The following is a 21208-nucleotide window of genomic DNA, read 5'->3' on the forward strand; positions in this document are numbered from 1 at the left end:
ATTTATCTTGAGTCAGCCAGGCGTCTGAATCCTAGACAGGCGCGCTGGTCGTTGTTTTTCTCTCGATTTAACTTTGTGGTTTCATATCTGCCTGGGTCTAAGAATGTGAGGGCGGATGCCCTCTCTAGGAGTTTTGAGCCTGACTCGCCTGGTGATTCCGAACCTACTGGCATCCTGAAGGATGGGGTGATATTGTCAGCTGTCTCCCCAGACCTGCGGCGCTCTTTGCAGGAGTTTCAGGTGGATAGGCCTGATCGCTGTCCGCCTGGTAGATTGTTTGTCCCTGATGACTGGACCAGTAGAGTTATTTCGGAGGTTCACTCTTCCGCGTTGGCAGGTCATCCTGGAATTTTTGGCACCAGGGATCTGGTGTCTAGGTCCTTCTGGTGGCCTTCCTTGTCTCGAGATGTACGTATTTTTGTGCAGTCTTGTGATGTTTGTGCTCGGGCTAAGCCCTGCTGTTCCCGGGCCAGCGGGTTGTTGTTGCCCTTGCCTATTCCTAAGAGGCCTTGGACGCACATCTCTATGGACTTTATTTCTGACCTTCCTGTTTCTCGTAGGATGTCCGTCATCTGGGTGGTGTGTGACCGTTTTTCCAAGATGGTTCACTTGGTACCTTTGCCCAAATTGCCCTCCTCCTCTGAGCTGGTCCCTCTATTTTTTCAGAATGTTGTGCGTTTGCATGGTATTCCTGAGAATATAGTGTCTGACAGGGGTACTCAGTTTGTGTCTAGATTTTGGCGGGCGTTCTGTGCCAGGATGGGCATCGACTTGTCTTTTTCGTCTGCATTCCATCCTCAGACTAATGGCCAGACTGAGCGTACTAATCAGACCTTGGAGACTTACTTGAGGTGTTTTGTGTCCGCTGATCAGGACGATTGGCTTGATTTTTTGCCATTGGCAGAGTTTGCCCTTAACAATCGGGCCAGTTCTGCCACTTTGGTTTCTCCATTTTTTTGTAATTCAGGGTTTCACCCTCGCTTTTCGTCCGGTCAATTGGAGTCTTCGGATTGTCCTGGAGTAGATGCTGTGGTTGATAGAATGCATCAGATTTGGGGACAGGTTGTGGACAATCTGAAGTTGTCCCAGGAGAAGACTCAACAGTTCACTAATCGTCATCGGTGTGTCGGTCCTCGTCTTTGTGTTGGGGACCTGGTTTGGTTGTCTTCTCGATTTGTTCCTATGAAGGTCTCGTCTCCTAAGTTTAAGCCTCGGTTTATCGGCCCTTATAGGATTCTGGAGGTTCTCAATCCTGTGTCCTTTCGTTTGGACCTCCCAGCATCTTTTACTATTCATAATGTTTTTCATCGGTCATTGTTGCGGAGGTATGAGGTGCCGGTTGTTCCGTCTGCTGATCCTCCTGCTCCTGTGCTGGTTGAGGGTGAGTTGGAGTATGTGGTGGAAAAGATCTTGGATTCCCGTGTTTCCAGACGGAAACTTCAGTATCTGGTTAAGTGGAAAGGCTATGGTCAGGAGGATAATTCTTGGGTGACAGCATCTGATGTTCATGCTCCTGATTTGGTTCGTGCATTTCATAGTGCTCATCCAGATCGCCCTGGTGGTTCTGGTGAGGGTTCGGTGCCCCCTCCTTAAGGGGGGGGTACTGTTGTGAATTCTGTTTGTGGGCTCCCCCGGTGGTGTTTTATGGTAGTGCCACTTATTTGCCTTCTTCTATCCTTGATCACCTGTTGACACCCATTAGGGGAGTTTCCTATTTAAGGCTGCTTGGCTGCTGGTCTGATGCCGGCCAACAATGTATCAGTAGCATTCTGTTGCATTCTCCTGCATCAAGATCCTGTTCAGCTAAGTTGAATTTTGTTTCTAGTTTATTCTATTTTTGTCCAGCTATTTGCAATGTGACTCTCTGTAGCTGGAAGCTCTCGTGGACTGGAATTGCCACTCCAGTGGCATGAGTTGTCACTGGAGTTTTAAAGTAATTTCAGGATGGTGTTTTTGAGTAGTGTTTTGAAGTTGACCGTGAAGTGACTCTTTCCTGTACTTCTGCTATCTAGTAAGCGGACCTCACTGTGCTAAATCTGCTGTTCATCCTACGTATGTCTTTTCCTCTTGACTCACCGTCAATATCTGTGGAGGGCTGCTATCTCCTTTTGGGGTTCATCTCTGGAGGTAAGGCAGGCCTGTATATTCCTCTGATAGGGGTAGTTAGATCTCCGGCTGGCGCGTGGTGTCTAGGGCATCGTAGGAAACACTCCCCGGCTACTTCCAGTGTTGTGTCAGGTTCAGGTCACGGTCACTTTAGTTCCCATCACCCGAGAGCTAGTCCGTTGTTATTTTGATTTCCCTGTTATTGGGAAAATCATAACAGAAGACATTTCCAGAAACGCTGGGATGCATTCTCAATGACAGTTCTGCTGTGTGTGTGTGCGTCTGTTCAAGCTGTGCACGACGCGTTTTGAATCTGCATAACTCCGCCTACTTTGACCACACCCTCCATCCCCATTGTGACTGCACATGAATGTTCCGTGCTAAGATTCTATCTACTGCAGGCAGCGCACCTGGTTGGTCAAAAGCATTGGAATACTCACACAGGTGTAGATGGAGATGACAAGCAGATTCAAGATCAGCACAGACACCAGTTTTCCTTTTTTTTCAAATACATATAATACACCACATTTGGAAGTCGGTGGTCCACAAGAGGGAGACAATGGTTTACAAAAGAATTCATGCGGCGGTCACAAATGCGGTATGTATGGCAGAACTACTCATTGGATACTTCAATTGAAACGCCGCCAAGTACTGACAGCAGGGCCTAATTTTGTAGATGGCACAGTATATTTGCAACACTGTAAGAAAGGCCTAATACAGGCCTACATCTCAACACACCTGTTGCAGCAACCAGTAAAGACAAATTGATTGACTGACTGATTGTATATTGAATGCAATACAATGCTTGACATACATAGGTGAAAGCAAGGCCAGGCAAGGCACACAAAATGTTGCAAATGGTCAAGTGAAATCAAGCAAAATGCTACATTTGGCATCTGAAATGTGCTTCGCTGACACTGAAAAGTATTCACATAAAGGGTTAAAAGACAACTTGCGCTGATTTCAATGCAATCTGTTTTTGGAAACCGGATCAGAGAAGGAGCGCAGTGTTCCCGGAGATACTGCAATAACGAGTCAATGCGTGGAGTGGACAGAGCAAGCTCCATTTCCAGCTCCCTGGGCTAAAAATCCATTTAATATGGATAGGGGACGTATCAGATATTAAACTGATAAGAACAGATACTACACTACATCTTGAGCGGCGGCGACGACGGATGCATAAGGCCGAGAAACGATAACCAGAAATGGTTTGCCACTTCTGACGCACCTAGGCCTAAAACTGACACCCATTGTGGAGACAGAGCAAAAAGAGTGCCGCAGGGAAGACATTTCCAGAAACGCTGGGATGCATTCTCAATGACAGTTCTGCTGTGTGTGTGTGCGTGTGTTCAAGCTGTGCACGACGCGTTTTGAATCTGCATAACTCCGCCTACTTTGACCACACCCTCCATCCCCATTGTGACTGCACATGAATGTTCCGTGCTAAGATTCTATCTACTGCAGGCAGCGCACCTGGTTGGTCAAAAGCATTGGAATACTCACACAGGTGTAGATGGAGAAGACAAGCAGATTCGAGATCAGCACAGACACCAGTTTTCCTTTTTTTTTCAAATACATATAATACACCACATTTGGAAGTCGGTGGTCCACAAGAGGGAGACAATGGTTTACAAAAGAATTCATGCGGCGGTCACAAATGCGGTATGTATGGCAGAACTACTCATTGGATACTTCAATTGAAACGCCGCCAAGTACTGACAGCAGGGGCCTAATTTTGTAGATGGCACAGTATATTTGCAACACTGTAAGAAAGGCCTAATACAGGCCTACATCTCAACACACCTGTTGCAGCAACCAGTAAAGACAAATTGATTGACTGACTGATTGCATATTGAATGCAATACAATGCTTTACATACATAGGTGAAAGCAAGGCCAGGCAAGGCACACAAAATGTTGCAAATGGTCAAGTGAAATCAAGCAAAATGCTACATTTGGCATCTGAAATGTGCTTCGCTGACACTGAAAAGTATTCACATAAAGGGTTAAAAGACAACTTGCGCTGATTTCAATGCAATCTGTTTTTGGAAACCGGATCAGAGAAGGAGCGCAGTGTTCCCGGAGATACTGCAATAACGAGTCAATGCGTGGAGTGGACAGAGCAAGCTCCATTTCCAGCTCCCTGGGCTAAAAATCCATTTAATATGGATAGGGGACGTATCAGATATTAAACTGATAAGAACAGATACTACACTACATCTTGAGCGGCGGCGACGACGGATGCATAAGGCCGAGAAACGATAACCAGAAATGGTTTGCCACTTCTGACGCACCTAGGCCTAAAACTGACACCCATTGTGGAGACAGAGCAAAAAGAGTGCCGCAGGGAAGACTGTTGTGAATTCTGTTTGTGGGCTCCCCCGGTGGTGTTTTATGGTAGTGCCACTTATTTGCCTTCTTCTATCCTTGATCACCTGTTGACACCCATTAGGGGAGTTTCCTATTTAAGGCTGCTTGGCTGCTGGTCTGATGCCGGCCAACAATGTATCAGTAGCATTCTGTTGCATTCTCCTGCCTCAAGATCCTGTTCAGCTAAGTTGAATTTTGTTTCTAGTTTATTCTATTTTTGTCCAGCTATTTGCAATGTGACTCTCTGTAGCTGGAAGCTCTCGTGGACTGGAATTGCCACTCCAGTGGCATGAGTTGTCACTGGAGTTTTAAAGTAATTTCAGGATGGTGTTTTTGAGTAGTGTTTTGAAGTTGACCGTGAAGTGACTCTTTCCTGTACTTCTGCTATCTAGTAAGCGGACCTCACTGTGCTAAATCTGCTGTTCATCCTACGTATGTCTTTTCCTCTTGACTCACCGTCAATATCTGTGGAGGGCTGCTATCTCCTTTTGGGGTTCATCTCTGGAGGTAAGGCAGGCCTGTATATTCCTCTGATAGGGGTAGTTAGATCTCCGGCTGGCGCGTGGTGTCTAGGGCATCGTAGGAAACACTCCCCGGCTACTTCCAGTGTTGTGTCAGATTCAGGTCACGGTCACTTTAGTTCCCATCACCCGAGAGCTAGTCCATTGTTATTTTGATTTCCCTGCCATTGGGAAAATCATAACAGTTTGGCCGGACCTCATGTGTTAAAACTATGCACTAAAGCAGGAAAGGATATGAAAAGGTTTTTTTTTTCCTTCTGTGTTTGGAAAGTGCACCTTAGTGCTTATTTGTACTCCTTGCTTAAACTGCAGTCTTCAGCCTTTTTTTTTTTCCTCTCCTCTTAATCTCTGAATGGCTTTGGTTACACCTGTTTGAATCATGGATCCACAGAGTTTGGTTGCAGGTCTGAATAACCTGGCTACAAAGGTCCAGAACTTACAAGATTTTGTTATACGTGCTCCAATGTCTGAACCTAAGATCCCTATGCCTGAATTTTTTACCGGAGACAGATCCCGTTTTTTGAATTTCAGAGAGAATTGTAAATTGTTTTTGTCTCTGAAATCTCACTCTGCTGGTGATCCTGCGCAACAGGTTAAAATTGTTATTTCTCTATTGCGGGGTGACCCACAAAGTTGGGCATTTGCATTGTCGCCAGGGGATCCTGCGTTATTAAATGTAGATGCGTTTTTTCTGGCTTTGGGGTTGCTTTATGAAGAACCTAATTTAGAGATTTTGGCTGAGAAAGCCTTGATAGCTCTTTCTCAAGGGCAAGATGAAGCTGAGATATACTGCCAAAAATTTCGTAAATGGTCGGTGCTTACTAAATGGAATGAGTGCGCTCTAGCAGCTAATTTCAGAGAAGGTCTCTCTGATGCCGTGAAGGATGTCATGGTGGGGTTCCCTGTGCCTACAGGTCTGAATGATGCCATGAAATTGGCTATACAGATTGATCGGCGTTTACGGGAGCGCAAATCTGTGCACCATATGGCGGTATCTTCTGAGCAAAAATCTGTGCACCATATGGCGGTATCTTTTGAGCAAAGACCTGTGCACCATATGGCGGTATCTTCTGAGCAAAAACCTGTGCACCATATGGCGGTATCTTCTGAGCAAAAACCTGTGCATCATTTGGCGGTGACCTCTGAAAAGGCACCAGAGCATATGCAATGCGATAGTGTATTGTCTAGAGGCGAACGACAGAATTACAGGCGCAAAAATGGGTTGTGCTTCTATTGTGGAGATCCAGCTCATGTTATATCAGCATGCTCTAAACGCATAAAGAAGGTTGATAAAAAGGTTGATAAATCTTTTTCTATGGGTACCTTGCAGTCTAAATTTCTTTTGTCCGTGACATTGATTTGTACTTTATCATCTGTTACTGTGGATGCTTATGTGGATTCTGGCGCCGCTCTGAGTCTCATGGATTGGTCCTTTGCCAAGCGTTGTGGGTTTGATTTAGAGCCTCTGGAGGTTTCTATTCCCTTAAAGGGTATTGATTCTACACCTTTGGCTAGCAATAAACCACAATATTGGACACAAGTGACTATGCATCTGTCCCCAGACCATCAGGAGATTATTCGTTTCCTTGTGTTATATAATCTACACGACGTATTAGTACTTGGATTACCATGGTTACAAATTCATAATCCAGTCTTGGACTGGAGATCAATGTCTGTGCTGAGCTGGGGATGTCAGGGGATTCATGGGGATGCACCTTTGGTTCCCATTTCTTCATCTACTCCCTCTGAGATCCCAGCATTTCTGTCAGATTTTTATGATGTCTTTCAGGAGCCTAAAACTGATTCTCTCCCTCCTCACAGAGAGTGTGACTGCGCTATTGAGTTGATTCCCGGTAGTAAATTTCCTAAGGGTCGCTTGTTTAATTTGTCTGTACCTGAACATACTGCTATGCGGGAGTATATCAGAGAATCTTTGGAAAAGGGTCATATTCGCCCCTCTTTGTCTCCACTGGGGGCAGGGTTTTTCTTTGTGGGTAAAAAGGATGGTTCATTGAGACCTTGTATCGACTATCGACTTCTGAATAAGATTACAGTTAAATACCAGTATCCGTTACCTTTACTGACTGATCTTTTTGCTCGTATAAAGGGGGCGAAGTGGTTCACTAAGATCGATCTACGTGGTGCGTATAATTTGGTGCGGATTAAGCAGGGGGATGAGTGGAAGACCGCATTTAATACGCCTGAAGGCCATTTTGAGTATTTGGTAATGCCTTTCGGTCTCGCGAATGCCCCTTCCGTTTTTCAGTCCTTTATGCACGATATTTTCCGTGAATATCTGGATAAATTTATGATTGTGTATTTGGATGATATTTTGATTTTTTCGGAGGACTGGGAATCTCATGTTCAACAGGTCAGGAGAGTTTTTCAGGTTTTACGAGCTAATTCTCTATTTGTGAAGGGCTCAAAGTGTATTTTTGGGGTTCAGAGAATTTCCTTTTTGGGATATATTTTTTCCCCTTCATCTATGGAGATGGACCCTGTTAAGGTTCAGGCTATTTGTGATTGGGTACAACCTACTTCTCTAAAGAGTCTTCAGAAATTCTTGGGATTTGCTAATTTCTATCGCCGATTCATAGCGGGTTTTTCTGCCATTGCTAAACCTTTGACTGATTTGACCAAGAAGGGTGCTGATGTTGCTAATTGGTCCTCTGCGGCTGTGGAGGCCTTTCGGGAGCTTAAGCGCCGCTTTTCTTCTGCTCCTGTGTTGCGCCAGCCTGATGTTTCGCTCCCGTTCCAGGTTGAAGTAGATGCTTCCGAGATCGGAGCAGGTGCAGTTTTGTCGCAGAAAGGTCCTGACTGCTCAGTGATGAGACCATGTGCGTTTTTCTCTCGAAAGTTTTCGCCCGCTGAGCGAAATTATGATGTTGGAAATCGGGAGCTCTTGGCCATGAAGTGGGCATTTGAGGAGTGGCGTCATTGGCTTGAGGGTGCTAGACACCAGGTGGTGGTCTTGACTGACCACAAAAATCTAATTTATCTTGAGTCAGCCAGGCGTCTGAATCCTAGACAGGCGCGCTGGTCGTTGTTTTTCTCTCGATTTAACTTTGTGGTTTCATATCTGCCTGGGTCTAAGAATGTGAGGGCGGATGCCCTCTCTAGGAGTTTTGAGCCTGACTCGCCTGGTGATTCCGAACCTACTGGCATCCTGAAGGATGGGGTGATATTGTCAGCTGTCTCCCCAGATCTGCGGCGCTCTTTGCAGGAGTTTCAGGTGGATAGGCCTGATCGCTGTCCGCCTGGTAGATTGTTTGTCCCTGATGACTGGACCAGTAGAGTTATTTCGGAGGTTCACTCTTCCGCGTTGGCAGGTCATCCTGGAATTTTTGGCACCAGGGATCTGGTGTCTAGGTCCTTCTGGTGGCCTTCCTTGTCTCGAGATGTACGTATTTTTGTGCAGTCTTGTGATGTTTGTGCTCGGGCTAAGCCCTGCTGTTCCCGGGCCAGCGGGTTGTTGTTGCCCTTGCCTATTCCTAAGAGGCCTTGGACGCACATCTCTATGGACTTTATTTCTGACCTTCCTGTTTCTCGTAGGATGTCCGTCATCTGGGTGGTGTGTGACCGTTTTTCCAAGATGGTTCACTTGGTACCTTTGCCCAAATTGCCCTCCTCCTCTGAGCTGGTCCCTCTATTTTTTCAGAATGTTGTGCGTTTGCATGGTATTCCTGAGAATATAGTGTCTGACAGGGGTACTCAGTTTGTGTCTAGATTTTGGCGGGCGTTCTGTGCCAGGATGGGCATCGACTTGTCTTTTTCGTCTGCATTCCATCCTCAGACTAATGGCCAGACTGAGCGTACTAATCAGACCTTGGAGACTTACTTGAGGTGTTTTGTGTCCGCTGATCAGGACGATTGGCTTGATTTTTTGCCATTGGCAGAGTTTGCCCTTAACAATCGGGCCAGTTCTGCCACTTTGGTTTCTCCATTTTTTTGTAATTCAGGGTTTCACCCTCGCTTTTCGTCCGGTCAATTGGAGTCTTCGGATTGTCCTGGAGTAGATGCTGTGGTTGATAGAATGCATCAGATTTGGGGACAGGTTGTGGACAATCTGAAGTTGTCCCAGGAGAAGACTCAACAGTTCACTAATCGTCATCGGCGTGTCGGTCCTCGTCTTTGTGTTGGGGACCTGGTTTGGTTGTCTTCTCGATTTGTTCCTATGAAGGTCTCGTCTCCTAAGTTTAAGCCTCGGTTTATCGGCCCTTATAGGATTCTGGAGGTTCTCAATCCTGTGTCCTTTCGTTTGGACCTCCCAGCATCTTTTACTATTCATAATGTTTTTCATCGGTCATTGTTGCGGAGGTATGAGGTGCCGGTTGTTCCGTCTGCTGATCCTCCTGCTCCTGTGCTGGTTGAGGGTGAGTTGGAGTATGTGGTGGAAAAGATCTTGGACTCCCGTGTTTCCAGACGGAAACTTCAGTATCTGGTTAAGTGGAAAGGCTATGGTCAGGAGGATAATTCTTGGGTGACAGCATCTGATGTTCATGCTCCTGATTTGGTTCGTGCATTTCATAGTGCTCATCCAGATCGCCCTGGTGGTTCTGGTGAGGGTTCGGTGCCCCCTCCTTAAGGGGGGGGTACTGTTGTGAATTCTGTTTGTGGGCTCCCCCGGTGGTGTTTTATGGTAGTGCCACTTATTTGCCTTCTTCTATCCTTGATCACCTGTTGACACCCATTAGGGGAGTTTCCTATTTAAGGCTGCTTGGCTGCTGGTCTGATGCCGGCCAACAATGTATCAGTAGCATTCTGTTGCATTCTCCTGCCTCAAGATCCTGTTCAGCTAAGTTGAATTTTGTTTCTAGTTTATTCTATTTTTGTCCAGCTATTTGCAATGTGACTCTCTGTAGCTGGAAGCTCTCGTGGACTGGAATTGCCACTCCAGTGGCATGAGTTGTCACTGGAGTTTTAAAGTAATTTCAGGATGGTGTTTTTGAGTAGTGTTTTGAAGTTGACCGTGAAGTGACTCTTTCCTGTACTTCTGCTATCTAGTAAGCGGACCTCACTGTGCTAAATCTGCTGTTCATCCTACGTATGTCTTTTCCTCTTGACTCACCGTCAATATCTGTGGAGGGCTGCTATCTCCTTTTGGGGTTCATCTCTGGAGGTAAGGCAGGCCTGTATATTCCTCTGATAGGGGTAGTTAGATCTCCGGCTGGCGCGTGGTGTCTAGGGCATCGTAGGAAACACTCCCCGGCTACTTCCAGTGTTGTGTCAGGTTCAGGTCACGGTCACTTTAGTTCCCATCACCCGAGAGCTAGTCCGTTGTTATTTTGATTTCCCTGCCATTGGGAAAATCATAACAGAAGACATTTCCAGAAACGCTGGGATGCATTCTCAATGACAGTTCTGCTGTGTGTGTGTGCGTCTGTTCAAGCTGTGCACGACGCGTTTTGAATCTGCATAACTCCGCCTACTTTGACCACACCCTCCATCCCCATTGTGACTGCACATGAATGTTCCGTGCTAAGATTCTATCTACTGCAGGCAGCGCACCTGGTTGGTCAAAAGCATTGGAATACTCACACAGGTGTAGATGGAGATGACAAGCAGATTCAAGATCAGCACAGACACCAGTTTTCCTTTTTTTTCAAATACATATAATACACCACATTTGGAAGTCGGTGGTCCACAAGAGGGAGACAATGGTTTACAAAAGAATTCATGCGGCGGTCACAAATGCGGTATGTATGGCAGAACTACTCATTGGATACTTCAATTGAAACGCCGCCAAGTACTGACAGCAGGGCCTAATTTTGTAGATGGCACAGTATATTTGCAACACTGTAAGAAAGGCCTAATACAGGCCTACATCTCAACACACCTGTTGCAGCAACCAGTAAAGACAAATTGATTGACTGACTGATTGTATATTGAATGCAATACAATGCTTGACATACATAGGTGAAAGCAAGGCCAGGCAAGGCACACAAAATGTTGCAAATGGTCAAGTGAAATCAAGCAAAATGCTACATTTGGCATCTGAAATGTGCTTCGCTGACACTGAAAAGTATTCACATAAAGGGTTAAAAGACAACTTGCGCTGATTTCAATGCAATCTGTTTTTGGAAACCGGATCAGAGAAGGAGCGCAGTGTTCCCGGAGATACTGCAATAACGAGTCAATGCGTGGAGTGGACAGAGCAAGCTCCATTTCCAGCTCCCTGGGCTAAAAATCCATTTAATATGGATAGGGGACGTATCAGATATTAAACTGATAAGAACAGATACTACACTACATATTGAGCGGCGACGACGACGGATGCATAAGGCCGAGAAACGATAACCAGAAACGGTTTGCCACTTCTGACGCAACTAGGCCTAAAACTGACACCCATTGTGGAGACAGAGCAAAAAGAGTGCCGCAGGGAAGACATTTCCAGAAACGCTGGGATGCATTCTCAATGACAGTTCTGCTGTGTGTGTGTGCGTGTGTTCAAGCTGTGCACGACGCGTTTTGAATCTGCATAACTCCGCCTACTTTGACCACACCCTCCATCCCCATTGTGACTGCACATGAATGTTCCGTGCTAAGATTCTATCTACTGCAGGCAGCGCACCTGGTTGGTCAAAAGCATTGGAATACTCACACAGGTGTAGATGGAGAAGACAAGCGAATTCGAGATCAGCACAGACACCAGTTTTCCTTTTTTTTTCAAATACATATAATACACCACATTTGGAAGTCGGTGATCCACAAGAGGGAGACAATGGTTTACAAAAGAATTCATGCGGCGGTCACAAATGCGGTATGTATGGCAGAACTACTCATTGGATACTTCAATTGAAACGCCGCCAAGTACTGACAGCAGGGGCCTAATTTTGTAGATGGCACAGTATATTTGCAACACTGTAAGAAAGGCCTAATACAGGCCTACATCTCAACACACCTGTTGCAGCAACCAGTAAAGACAAATTGATTGACTGACTGATTGCATATTGAATGCAATACAATGCTTGACATACATAGGTGAAAGCAAGGCCAGGCAAGGCACACAAAATGTTGCAAATGGTCAAGTGAAATCAAGCAAAATGCTACATTTGGCATCTGAAATGTGCTTCGCTGACACTGAAAAGTATTCACATAAAGGGTTAAAAGACAACTTGCGCTGATTTCAATGCAATCTGTTTTTGGAAACCGGATCAGAGAAGGAGCGCAGTGTTCCCGGAGATACTGCAATAACGAGTCAATGCGTGGAGTGGACAGAGCAAGCTCCATTTCCAGCTCCCTGGGCTAAAAATCCATTTAATATGGATAGGGGACGTATCAGATATTAAACTGATAAGAACAGATACTACACTACATCTTGAGTGGCGGCGACGACGGATGCATAAGGCAGAGAAACGATAACCAGAAATGGTTTGCCACTTCTGACGCACCTAGGCCTAAAACTGACACCCATTGTGGAGACAGAGCAAAAAGAGTGCCGCAGGGAAGACATTTCCAGAAACGCTGGGATGCATTCTCAATGACAGTTCTGCTGTGTGTGTGTGTGCGTGTGTTCAAGCTGTGCACGACGCGTTTTGAATCTGCATAACTCCGCCTACTTTGACCACACCCTCCATCCCCATTGTGACTGCACATGAATGTTCCGTGCTAAGATTCTATCTACTGCAGGCAGCGCACCTGGTTGGTCAAAAGCATTGGAATACTCACACAGGTGTAGATGGAGATGACAAGCAGATTCAAGATCAGCACAGACACCAGTTTTCCTTTTTTTTTCAAATACATATAATACACCACATTTGGAAGTCGGTGGTCCACAAGAGGGAGACAATGGTTTACAAAAGAATTCATGCGGCGGTCACAAATGCGGTATGTATGGCAGAACTACTCATTGGATACTTCAATTGAAACGCCGCCAAGTACTGACAGCAGGGCCTAATTTTGTAGATGGCACAGTATATTTGCAACACTGTAAGAAAGGCCTAATACAGGCCTACATCTCAACACACCTGTTGCAGCAACCAGTAAAGACAAATTGATTGACTGACTGATTGCATATTGAATGCAATACAATGCTTGACATACATAGGTGAAAGCAAGGCCAGGCAAGGCACACAAAATGTTGCAAATGGTCAAGTGAAATCAAGCAAAATGCTACATTTGGCATCTGAAATGTGCTTCGCTGACACTGAAAAGTATTCACATAAAGGGTTAAAAGACAACTTGCGCTGATTTCAATGCAATCTGTTTTTGGAAACCGGATCAGAGAAGGAGCGCAGTGTTCCCGGAGATACTGCAATAACGAGTCAATGCGTGGAGTGGACAGAGCAAGCTCCATTTCCAGCTCCCTGGGCTAAAAATCCATTTAATATGGATAGGGGACGTATCAGATATTAAACTGATAAGAACAGATACTACACTACATCTTGAGCGGCGGCGACGACGGATGCATAAGGCCGAGAAACGATAACCAGAAATGGTTTGCCACTTCTGACGCACCTAGGCCTAAAACTGACACCCATTGTGGAGACAGAGCAAAAAGAGTGCCGCAGGGAAGACTGTTGTGAATTCTGTTTGTGGGCTCCCCCGGTGGTGTTTTATGGTAGTGCCACTTATTTGCCTTCTTCTATCCTTGATCACCTGTTGACACCCATTAGGGGAGTTTCCTATTTAAGGCTGCTTGGCTGCTGGTCTGATGCCGGCCAACAATGTATCAGTAGCATTCTGTTGCATTCTCCTGCCTCAAGATCCTGTTCAGCTAAGTTGAATTTTGTTTCTAGTTTATTCTATTTTTGTCCAGCTATTTGCAATGTGACTCTCTGTAGCTGGAAGCTCTCGTGGACTGGAATTGCCACTCCAGTGGCATGAGTTGTCACTGGAGTTTTAAAGTAATTTCAGGATGGTGTTTTTGAGTAGTGTTTTGAAGTTGACCGTGAAGTGACTCTTTCCTGTACTTCTGCTATCTAGTAAGCGGACCTCACTGTGCTAAATCTGCTGTTCATCCTACGTATGTCTTTTCCTCTTGACTCACCGTCAATATCTGTGGAGGGCTGCTATCTCCTTTTGGGGTTCATCTCTGGAGGTAAGGCAGGCCTGTATATTCCTCTGATAGGGGTAGTTAGATCTCCGGCTGGCGCGTGGTGTCTAGGGCATCGTAGGAAACACTCCCCGGCTACTTCCAGTGTTGTGTCAGGTTCAGGTCACGGTCACTTTAGTTCCCATCACCCGAGAGCTAGTCCGTTGTTATTTTGATTTCCCTGCCATTGGGAAAATCATAACAGTTTGGCCGGACCTCATGTGTTAAAACTATGCACTAAAGCAGGAAAGGATATGAAAAGGTTTTTTTTCCTTCTGTGTTTGGAAAGTGCACCTTAGTGCTTATTTGTACTCCTTGCTTAAAGGGAACCTGTCACCACGTTTTTGGAAGATGGGATAAAAATAGCGTTAAATAGGGGCAGAGGTGGGCGTTACATTAGTGTGTTTGTTATGCGTTTATTACCCACCTAAGTTGCCGAAATACCTTTGCAAAGTCTCCGTTTTCGCCTGTCAATCAGGCTGGTCTGGTCAAAAGGGCGTTGTCTTCCCCCAGATTTTGCGTAGTTTTCCGTTGGTGGCGTAGTGGTGTGCGCATGCCCAAGGTCCCGAATCCTCTGCCAGGGGATTTAAAAGAGCGCGCTGTTCGTTTTCATTGGTGATCGGTGGGCGCGGCCATCTTCCTTTGGCCGCGCGTGCGCAGAAGCGGCGCTCTGCTGGCCGCGGCTTCAGGAAAATGGCCGCCGCGATATCCATCTGCGCACGCGCGGCATCCCGCGGCCATTTTCCTGAAGCCGCGGCCAGCAGAGCGCCGCTTCTGCGCACGCGCGGCCAAAGGAAGATGGCCGCGCCCACCGATCACCAATGAAAACGAACAGCGCGCTCTTTTAAATCCCCTGGCAGAGGATTCAGGACTTTGGGCATGCGCACACCACTACGCCACCAACGGAAAACTACGCAAAATCTGGGGGAAGACAAGACGCCCTTTTGACCAGACCAGCCTGATTGACAGGCGAAAACGGAGACTTTGCAAAGGTATTTCGGCAACTTAGGTGGGTAATAAACGCATAACAAACACACTAATGTAATGCCCACCTCTGCCCCTATTTAACGCTATTTTTATCCCATCTTCCAAAAACGTGGTGACAGGTTCCCTTTAAACTGCAGTCTTCAGCCTTTTTTTTTTTTCCTCTCCTCTTAATCTCTGAATGGCTTTGGTTACACCTGTTTGAATCATGGATCCACAGAGTTTGGTTGCAGGTCTGAATAACCTGGCTACAAAGGTCCAGAACTTACAAGATTTTGTTATACGTGCTCCAATGTCTGAACCTAAGATCCCTATGCCTGAATTTTTTACCGGAGACAGATCCCGTTTTTTGAATTTCAGAGAGAATTGTAAATTGTTTTTGTCTCTGAAATCTCACTCTGCTGGTGATCCTGCGCAACAGGTTAAAATTGTTATTTCTCTATTGCGGGGTGACCCACAAAGTTGGGCATTTGCATTGTCGCCAGGGGATCCTGCGTTATTAAATGTAGATGCGTTTTTTCTGGCTTTGGGGTTGCTTTATGAAGAACCTAATTTAGAGATTTTGGCTGAGAAAGCCTTGATAGCTCTTTCTCAAGGGCAAGATGAAGCTGAGATATACTGCCAAAAATTTTGTAAATGGTCGGTGCTTACTAAATGGAATGAGTGCGCTCTAGCAGCTAATTTCAGAGAAGGTCTCTCTGATGCCGTGAAGGATGTCATGGTGGGGTTCCCTGTGCCTACAGGTCTGAATGATGCCATGAAATTGGCTATCCAGATTGATCGGCGTTTACGGGAGCGCAAATCTGTGCACCATATGGCGGTATCTTCTGAGCAAAAATCTGTGCACCATATGGCGGTATCTTTTGAGCAAAGACCTGTGCACCATATGGCGGTATCTTCTGAGCAAAAACCTGTGCACCATATGGCGGTATCTTCTGAGCAAAAACCTGTGCATCATTTGGCGGTGACCTCTGAAAAGGCACCAGAGCATATGCAATGCGATAGTGTATTGTCTAGAGGCGAACGACAGAATTACAGGCGCAAAAATGGGTTGTGCTTCTATTGTGGAGATCCAGCTCATGTTATATCAGCATGCTCTAAACGCATAAAGAAGGTTGATAAAAAGGTTGATAAATCTTTTTCTATGGGTACCTTGCAGTCTAAATTTCTTTTGTCCGTGACATTGATTTGTACTTTATCATCTGTTACTGTGGATGCTTATGTGGATTCTGGCGCCGCTCTGAGTCTCATGGATTGGTCCTTTGCCAAGCGTTGTGGGTTTGATTTAGAGCCTCTGGAGGTTTCTATTCCCTTAAAGGGTATTGATTCTACACCTTTGGCTAGCAATAAACCACAATATTGGACACAAGTGACTATGCATCTGTCCCCAGACCATCAGGAGATTATTCGTTTCCTTGTGTTATATAATCTACACGACGTATTAGTACTTGGATTACCATGGTTACAAATTCATAATCCAGTCTTGGACTGGAGATCAATGTCTGTGCTGAGCTGGGGATGTCAGGGGATTCATGGGGATGCACCTTTGGTTCCCATTTCTTCATCTACTCCCTCTGAGATCCCAGCATTTCTGTCAGATTTTTATGATGTCTTTCAGGAGCCTAAAACTGATTCTCTCCCTCCTCACAGAGAGTGTGACTGCGCTATTGAGTTGATTCCCGGTAGTAAATTTCCTAAGGGTCGCTTGTTTAATTTGTCTGTACCTGAACATACTGCTATGCGGGAGTATATCAGAGAATCTTTGGAAAAGGGTCATATTCGCCCCTCTTTGTCTCCACTGGGGGCAGGGTTTTTCTTTGTGGGTAAAAAGGATGGTTCATTGAGACCTTGTATCGACTATCGACTTCTGAATAAGATTACAGTTAAATACCAGTATCCGTTACCTTTACTGACTGATCTTTTTGCTCGTATAAAGGGGGCGAAGTGGTTCACTAAGATCGATCTACGTGGTGCGTATAATTTGGTGCGGATTAAGCAGGGGGATGAGTGGAAGACCGCATTTAATACGCCTGAAGGCCATTTTGAGTATTTGGTAATGCCTTTCGGTCTCGCGAATGCCCCTTCCGTTTTTCAGTCCTTTATGCACGATATTTTCCGTGAATATCTGGATAAATTTATGATTGTGTATTTGGATGATATTTTGATTTTTTCGGAGGACTGGGAATCTCATGTTCAACAGGTCAGGAGAGTTTTTCAGGTTTTACGAGCTAATTCTCTATTTGTGAAGGGCTCAAAGTGTATTTTTGGGGTTCAGAGAATTTCCTTTTTGGGATATATTTTTTCCCCTTCATCTATGGAGATGGACCCTGTTAAGGTTCAGGCTATTTGTGATTGGGTACAACCTACTTCTCTAAAGAGTCTTCAGAAATTCTTGGGATTTGCTAATTTCTATCGCCGATTCATAGCGGGTTTTTCTGCCATTGCTAAACCTTTGACTGATTTGACCAAGAAGGGTGCTGATGTTGCTAATTGGTCCTCTGCGGCTGTGGAGGCCTTTCGGGAGCTTAAGCGCCGCTTTTCTTCTGCTCCTGTGTTGCGCCAGCCTGATGTTTCGCTCCCGTTCCAGGTTGAAGTAGATGCTTCCGAGATCGGAGCAGGTGCAGTTTTGTCGCAGAAAGGTCCTGACTGCTCAGTGATGAGACCATGTGCGTTTTTCTCTCGAAAGTTTTCGCCCGCTGAGCGAAATTATGATGTTGGAAATCGGGAGCTCTTGGCCATGAAGTGGGCATTTGAGGAGTGGCGTCATTGGCTTGAGGGTGCTAGACACCAGGTGGTGGTCTTGACTGACCACAAAAATCTAATTTATCTTGAGTCAGCCAGGCGTCTGAATCCTAGACAGGCGCGCTGGTCGTTGTTTTTCTCTCGATTTAACTTTGTGGTTTCATATCTGCCTGGGTCTAAGAATGTGAGGGCGGATGCCCTCTCTAGGAGTTTTGAGCCTGACTCGCCTGGTGATTCCGAACCTACTGGCATCCTGAAGGATGGGGTGATATTGTCAGCTGTCTCCCCAGACCTGCGGCGCTCTTTGCAGGAGTTTCAGGTGGATAGGCCTGATCGCTGTCCGCCTGGTAGATTGTTTGTCCCTGATGACTGGACCAGTAGAGTTATTTCGGAGGTTCACTCTTCCGCGTTGGCAGGTCATCCTGGAATTTTTGGCACCAGGGATCTGGTGTCTAGGTCCTTCTGGTGGCCTTCCTTGTCTCGAGATGTACGTATTTTTGTGCAGTCTTGTGATGTTTGTGCTCGGGCTAAGCCCTGCTGTTCCCGGGCCAGCGGGTTGTTGTTGCCCTTGCCTATTCCTAAGAGGCCTTGGACGCACATCTCTATGGACTTTATTTCTGACCTTCCTGTTTCTCGTAGGATGTCCGTCATCTGGGTGGTGTGTGACCGTTTTTCCAAGATGGTTCACTTGGTACCTTTGCCCAAATTGCCCTCCTCCTCTGAGCTGGTCCCTCTATTTTTTCAGAATGTTGTGCGTTTGCATGGTATTCCTGAGAATATAGTGTCTGACAGGGGTACTCAGTTTGTGTCTAGATTTTGGCGGGCGTTCTGTGCCAGGATGGGCATCGACTTGTCTTTTTCGTCTGCATTCCATCCTCAGACTAATGGCCAGACTGAGCGTACTAATCAGACCTTGGAGACTTACTTGAGGTGTTTTGTGTCCGCTGATCAGGACGATTGGCTTGATTTTTTGCCATTGGCAGAGTTTGCCCTTAACAATCGGGCCAGTTCTGCCACTTTGGTTTCTCCATTTTTTTGTAATTCAGGGTTTCACCCTCGCTTTTCGTCCGGTCAATTGGAGTCTTCGGATTGTCCTGGAGTAGATGCTGTGGTTGATAGAATGCATCAGATTTGGGGACAGGTTGTGGACAATCTGAAGTTGTCCCAGGAGAAGACTCAACAGTTCACTAATCGTCATCGGCGTGTCGGTCCTCGTCTTTGTGTTGGGGACCTGGTTTGGTTGTCTTCTCGATTTGTTCCTATGAAGGTCTCGTCTCCTAAGTTTAAGCCTCGGTTTATCGGCCCTTATAGGATTCTGGAGGTTCTCAATCCTGTGTCCTTTCGTTTGGACCTCCCAGCATCTTTTACTATTCATAATGTTTTTCATCGGTCATTGTTGCGGAGGTATGAGGTGCCGGTTGTTCCGTCTGCTGATCCTCCTGCTCCTGTGCTGGTTGAGGGTGAGTTGGAGTATGTGGTGGAAAAGATCTTGGACTCCCGTGTTTCCAGACGGAAACTTCAGTATCTGGTTAAGTGGAAAGGCTATGGTCAGGAGGATAATTCTTGGGTGACAGCATCTGATGTTCATGCTCCTGATTTGGTTCGTGCATTTCATAGTGCTCATCCAGATCGCCCTGGTGGTTCTGGTGAGGGTTCGGTGCCCCCTCCTTAAGGGGGGGGTACTGTTGTGAATTCTGTTTGTGGGCTCCCCCGGTGGTGTTTTATGGTAGTGCCACTTATTTGCCTTCTTCTATCCTTGATCACCTGTTGACACCCATTAGGGGAGTTTCCTATTTAAGGCTGCTTGGCTGCTGGTCTGATGCCGGCCAACAATGTATCAGTAGCATTCTGTTGCATTCTCCTGCCTCAAGATCCTGTTCAGCTAAGTTGAATTTTGTTTCTAGTTTATTCTATTTTTGTCCAGCTATTTGCAATGTGACTCTCTGTAGCTGGAAGCTCTCGTGGACTGGAATTGCCACTCCAGTGGCATGAGTTGTCACTGGAGTTTTAAAGTAATTTCAGGATGGTGTTTTTGAGTAGTGTTTTGAAGTTGACCGTGAAGTGACTCTTTCCTGTACTTCTGCTATCTAGTAAGCGGACCTCACTGTGCTAAATCTGCTGTTCATCCTACGTATGTCTTTTCCTCTTGACTCACCGTCAATATCTGTGGAGGGCTGCTATCTCCTTTTGGGGTTCATCTCTGGAGGTAAGGCAGGCCTGTATATTCCTCTGATAGGGGTAGTTAGATCTCCGGCTGGCGCGTGGTGTCTAGGGCATCGTAGGAAACACTCCCCGGCTACTTCCAGTGTTGTGTCAGGTTCAGGTCACGGTCACTTTAGTTCCCATCACCCGAGAGCTAGTCCGTTGTTATTTTGATTTCCCTGCCATTGGGAAAATCATAACAGAAGACATTTCCAGAAACGCTGGGATGCATTCTCAATGACAGTTCTGCTGTGTGTGTGTGCGTCTGTTCAAGCTGTGCACGACGCGTTTTGAATCTGCATAACTCCGCCTACTTTGACCACACCCTCCATCCCCATTGTGACTGCACATGAATGTTCCGTGCTAAGATTCTATCTACTGCAGGCAGCGCACCTGGTTGGTCAAAAGCATTGGAATACTCACACAGGTGTAGATGGAGAAGACAAGCAGATTCGAGATCAGCACAGACACCAGTTTTCCTTTTTTTTTCAAATACATATAATACACCACATTTGGAAGTCGGTGGTCCACAAGAGGGAGACAATGGTTTACAAAAGAATTCATGCGGCGGTCACAAATGCGGTATGTATGGCAGAACTACTCATTGGATACTTCAATTGAAACGCCGCCAAGTACTGACAGCAGGGGCCTAATTTTGTAGATGGCACAGTATATTTGCAACACTGTAAGAAAGGCCTAATACAGGCCTACATCTCAACACACCTGTTGCAGCAACCAGTAAAGACAAATTGATTGACTGACTGATTGCATATTGAATGCAATACAATGCTTGACATACATAGGTGAAAGCAAGGCCAGGCAAGGCACACAAAATGTTGCAAATGGTCAAGTAAAATCAAGCAAAATGCTACATTTGGCATCTGAAATGTGCTTCGCTGACACTGAAAAGTATTCACATAAAGGGTTAAAAGACAACTTGCGCTGATTTCAATGCAATCTGTTTTTGGAAACCGGATCAGAGAAGGAGCGCAGTGTTCCCGGAGATACTGCAATAACGAGTCAATGCGTGGAGTGGACAGAGCAAGCTCCATTTCCAGCTCCCTGGGCTAAAAATCCATTTAATATGGATAGGGGACGTATCAGATATTAAACTGATAAGAACAGATACTACACTACATCTTGAGCGGCGGCGACGACGGATGCATAAGGCCGAGAAACGATAACCAGAAATGGTTTGCCACTTCTGACGCACCTAGGCCTAAAACTGACACCCATTGTGGAGACAGAGC

At 46.0% G+C, this 21208-nt stretch overlaps 6 non-coding genes across 6 annotated transcripts; all 6 read right to left on the bottom strand.

The window, feature by feature from the left end:
* Positions 1-3103: 3103 nt before the first annotated feature.
* On the bottom strand, positions 3104-3303 carry LOC143777326 (U2 spliceosomal RNA). The gene has a single exon (XR_013216099.1). It is a non-coding gene; the product is annotated as a U2 spliceosomal RNA (small nuclear RNA).
* Positions 3304-4168: 865 nt separating this feature from the next.
* Positions 4169-4368, bottom strand: LOC143777327 (U2 spliceosomal RNA). The gene has a single exon (XR_013216100.1). It is a non-coding gene; the product is annotated as a U2 spliceosomal RNA (small nuclear RNA).
* Positions 4369-11091: 6723 nt separating this feature from the next.
* Positions 11092-11291, bottom strand: LOC143777386 (U2 spliceosomal RNA). Its single transcript, XR_013216134.1, has one exon. It is a non-coding gene; the product is annotated as a U2 spliceosomal RNA (small nuclear RNA).
* Positions 11292-12156: 865 nt separating this feature from the next.
* Positions 12157-12356, bottom strand: LOC143777363 (U2 spliceosomal RNA). The gene has a single exon (XR_013216120.1). It is a non-coding gene; the product is annotated as a U2 spliceosomal RNA (small nuclear RNA).
* An 866-nt stretch (positions 12357-13222) lies between these two features.
* Positions 13223-13422, bottom strand: LOC143777328 (U2 spliceosomal RNA). The gene has a single exon (XR_013216101.1). It is a non-coding gene; the product is annotated as a U2 spliceosomal RNA (small nuclear RNA).
* Positions 13423-20940: 7518 nt separating this feature from the next.
* Positions 20941-21140, bottom strand: LOC143777329 (U2 spliceosomal RNA). The gene has a single exon (XR_013216102.1). It is a non-coding gene; the product is annotated as a U2 spliceosomal RNA (small nuclear RNA).
* Positions 21141-21208: the final 68 nt, after the last annotated feature.

This window comes from Ranitomeya variabilis, chromosome 5 (genome assembly GCF_051348905.1).
Source record: "Ranitomeya variabilis isolate aRanVar5 chromosome 5, aRanVar5.hap1, whole genome shotgun sequence".
In the NCBI taxonomy this organism is placed as follows: Eukaryota; Metazoa; Chordata; class Amphibia; order Anura; family Dendrobatidae; genus Ranitomeya; species Ranitomeya variabilis.